Source organism: Sinocyclocheilus anshuiensis, unplaced genomic scaffold, assembly GCF_001515605.1.
Source record: "Sinocyclocheilus anshuiensis isolate Anshui unplaced genomic scaffold, SAMN03320099.WGS_v1.1 scaffold683, whole genome shotgun sequence".
Taxonomy (NCBI): domain Eukaryota; kingdom Metazoa; phylum Chordata; class Actinopteri; order Cypriniformes; family Cyprinidae; genus Sinocyclocheilus; species Sinocyclocheilus anshuiensis.
Window position 1 is genome coordinate 128,387 of NW_015548218.1, and position 4,440 is coordinate 132,826.

The 4,440-nt window shown below is 35.9% G+C and overlaps 1 protein-coding gene across 2 annotated transcripts in view; it reads left to right on the forward strand.

Moving 5' to 3' along the window:
* LOC107654084 (neurexin-1a-like) overlaps nt 1–4,440 on the forward strand; it is a 192,097-nt gene that overhangs the window by 25,446 nt on the left and 162,211 nt on the right. The window lies entirely within an intron of this gene.

Genomic DNA, 4,440 nt, shown 5'->3' on the forward strand with positions numbered 1-4,440 from the left:
GCCCACCTCATCTCCAGCTCTGAAGGCAGCGTTCCGCGTCTTCAGGAGTCCGTAGACCTCCCCTGTTAGCCACGGCTTCTGGTTGGCCCGGACAGTGATGGTCTTTGTGACTGTTACATCATCAATACACTTGGTGATGTAGGCAGTGACAGTCTCTGAGTACTCCTGGAGGTCTGTGGTGTTATTGTATGTGGCAGCCTGTTTAAACATATTCCAGTCAGTGGTGTTAAAACAGTCTTGAAGAGCCTCTGACGACCCTTCCGGCCACGCTTGTATCAGTTTGTGAACTGGTTTGGTGACTTTAACGAGTGGTCTGTATGCAGGCATTAGCATGACAGTGATGTGGTCTGAGGCACCGAGGTGGGGGAGGGCCTTGTAAGCTCCTCTCTGTGTGGTGTAAACAAAGTCTAGAATGTTGTTTCCCCGAGTTGGAAAGTCTATGTGTTGGTGTATTTTTGGGAACACACTCTTTAAGTCTGCGTGGTTGAAATCCCCAGCCAAGATGAGAAAAGCATCAGGGTGGGCTGTCTGTTGCTCACTGATGTGCTGGTACAGTTCATTTAGTGCCTCGCTCCTGTTGCTGTTGTTGGAGCTGGGAGGGATGTATACAGCAACGAGCAGTATGGCTGTATATTCCCTCGGTAGATAGAACGGCCGGCACTTAATAAAAATGTATAGCATTTGTGTGCAAACAAATGAGACAAATTACTGTGTTGATTGCAGTTTAACACTAGAAGTACCAGAATTCTATAACTACTAGAATGGCCAAAGCGGTCATTCTGACCGTTCATACTAGACTGAACTGAATGCCATTTTTGTCATATATTTACATTCGAAGCTTCTTTTGAGGTTTTACAATGAAGCTTTGAATGTCTGTCATCATAATTTATGACGTCGTCACCCTAATAAATATGACATTTTTTGTAATATTTAATTATAAGAGCTACGTAGACTGCTCCCGAATGTGCGTGCCTCGCTTCATGTCCGGCAAGCGGAAGAGCAAAAGTTTTGAGCAAAAGAGCAGTGAAAATATGGTATTTGAAAGTCTAAATGCCAACAAATATGAACTGAAGCAGAATATTTCTATAGATAAAACATTTTGTGAATTTCGGAAGTGATTACATACATCTTTTTTCGATACATTTTTACTTTTGCACTTTACAACGCTCTGGAGTTATTGGAAATGCTTGGATCACATGAATCGGAAACAATTCTATGCAGTCACCACTGGAATCATTATCCATGAATAAATGGATCTGTTATGATAGTATAGGTGATAATAAACATCATCACTGTCGCTAAAAAAAACAACAAAAAAAACAAATTAACCTAATTAGTTTGTTTTATTTCACAATATCAGTCTTGTCGGGGCTAAAATTAGCCTATACGCATTAGCTATAGCATTACACTAGCATAAAATAATAATAGCCATTATTATTATTATTATTATTATTATTATAATTGCTATTTTGTCATACCATTGAAGTAGGCTATTATTGATAACAGCCAGGCTAGTCTTCCAGCCTAACATACCTGGAACCGTGGCAGATTGAATGACAGCACTTGTTGAACTGGAGGTGTCCACCCAGCTTTTTTACGAAAGGGAATTTTACAATAAAATATAAAAACAACTAGAACAAAAGTTGCTAGGCAATAGTGTTGCTTTCGTCAACGAAAATTATGACTAAATATCGTCGTCAACGAACCTTTATCACGTGACGAAAACGAGACGAGACGCAACGTAAATGCTGGTCATGTGACGATGACTATAATTAAATGTATAATGCAATATTGTTGACGAATAAAAACGAGACTAAATGTGGTTTACAAAATAAAAACTATACTAAAATGTCTCTTCATTTTCGTTGACCAAAACGAGACGAAACTAAATGTTATAACGTTATTTCGTCTCGTTTAGTTGCGTTATTATTATTATTTTGCAGTATTTCTGTTTCCTGTGTCTCACTTCAGGGGCTGCATCAGGTTGCACTGCGCAGACGCAGGCGACGTCACTACCTTAAGCCCCACTCGCAGCATTATTTAGAACAGTTTACATTAGGAAATCTACAATAATGAATACATATGAATCAGGTGGATTGAACTTTCTTGATTTCTGTACTCTAAATAACACCTTTAAAATTAATTGGATTAGACATTTCACTCTAAATCCAAATTCTTTATGGAATTTTATACCTAATTTAGTTTTTTCCAAAATTGGTGGTCTTAGATTTCTTTTGATTTGCAATTACAAAATTGATAAAATTCCTTTAAGCTTATCCTGCTTTCATAAACAAATGTTGCTGGCTTGGTCTCTATTGTATAAACATAACTTTTCTCCCCGTAGGTACCTAATTTGGAACAATTACAATATAGCCTATTATATAAAAATAAATAGTTATTTTTTGTAAATTGGTTTTCAGCAGGCATAATACGAGTTAGTCAATTATTAAATCAACAAGGCATGTTACTCACTTATTCTGAGTTTCTAGCTGTCCATGGAATTCCAGTAACACCAAAAGAGTTTTCTATAGTCATGGATGCAATTCCCAGAGGAGTCTTGGCATTATTCAGAGCTAATACCCAAAACAGTATTACATTCCCCTCTGCATTTGATCTATTTGATACTTATATTGGGAAACTTTGTTTTGCCCCTGGAAATATGAATGTTAACAAAACTGTCCGTTCCTTACTTCAAAAAGACATTGTTTCTTCTCCAAACTGTATAATTTATTGGAACAGATTAGTTAAAGGTTTATTATGGCAGGCCATTTGGACCTTGCCAAACAAATACCTATTGGTAAACAAAGTCAAGGAAGTAACCTTTAAAATTTTACATAGATACTACCCAGTAAATTATTTTCTTGTTAAATTTAAAAATGATATTGATTTGAATTGTTCTTTCTGTAATATGATGACTGAAACTTTGTTTCACTTATTTTGGCATTGCTCTTATGTAAAATTTTTTTGGAAAGATTTGACGAGATTTATAATTGATAACATTGACCCCACTTTTTCTTTGTGCTTAGAAAACGTTTTATTTGGTTTTACTAATATCCCTTCAAATAAAACCAAAGAATATTACATTATAAATTTAATTTTAATTTTTGCTAAATTTCATATCCATAAGTGTAAGTACAGTAAAACCAATCCTTTATTTTTGGTTCTTGAGAAAGAAATTCAAATTTATGTTAAGACGATTTTGTATTTACATAATAAGAAAGCAATTAAGACTGTCTCCATTTGTAAGTCCTTTAAGAAATGGGTTTGGCTAAAAGAAAATTTTGGTTTCGTCTGTACTACTAGGTACTTATACTATATTGACTGGGTTAAATAGAATTGCATTTCTAAAAAGAGACTAAAATACAATTTTCATTTTCTAAAATTAGACTAAATGTCATCAGTTTTCGTCGACTAAAACTAGACTAAAATGTCATCAGTTTTCGTCGACTAAAACTAGACGAAAATAGTCATGGATAATTCTGACTAAAATAAGACTAAAATGCTCGGACTTTTTTAGTTGACTAAAACTTGACTAGACTAAAAAGAGTATGAACGTGACTAAAACTAATAAAAACTAAAATGACAGCTTCACACAAAGACTAGACTAAAACTAAAATTAAAACAGGCCGCCAAAAACAACACTACTAGGCAACAGTGACGCGTATCTTCAAACGCGGGAAAAAGTCGCAAAAGCAGAAATTATGCGCCGTCTGTAATGCAAACGGTCAATTTGACCGCTTTGGCCATTCAAGGTAGAAATACTCAGACCTCTTCAAACGCGGGAAAAAGTCGCAAAAGCAGAAATTATGCGCCGTCTGTAATGCAAACGGTCAATTTGACCGCTTTGGCCATTCAAGGTAGAAATACTCTGAACTCTTTTGCGTTTTGTAATTTTAATAAAATAACAATGTTATATAAAATATACACATATTTAGGAAAAGTCAGGGTATTATTGTTATATGGGTTTTATTTCAACAAAGTTATTACATTTCAAAATTTAAAAACGGTCAAATGACTGCCTTAGTAGTTCTAGTGTTAAATAGAGTGCCTGAGGTGCTGATTGGCAACAGGTATGGGTGATCAGGCTGAGGAGTGTGAGCAGACTGAAGACTGTGGCCACTTCCACACGAAGCCAGATATTTCACTATCCGATCTTTTGTTGCCTCGTTCTAAAAGAAAGTAAACACGGCATCATCTCAAGACATCTGCGTACACACGAAACCACTGAAACCATCTCAAAATGTGTAACCGACTCAAACTCTGCCACAGAGATACACTAAAAATGGAGAAGAAGACTTGGAGCATGTGCATAAACCTTCCGCACTATATACAAACCCAACACAACAACAAACAAGATTTTGCTTTAGTAAAGCTAATAGGCTCAGTAGCTTCTGCAGCATGAACACAAGCATGTAGTGCGCCATTGTTGTTGTTGTTGCT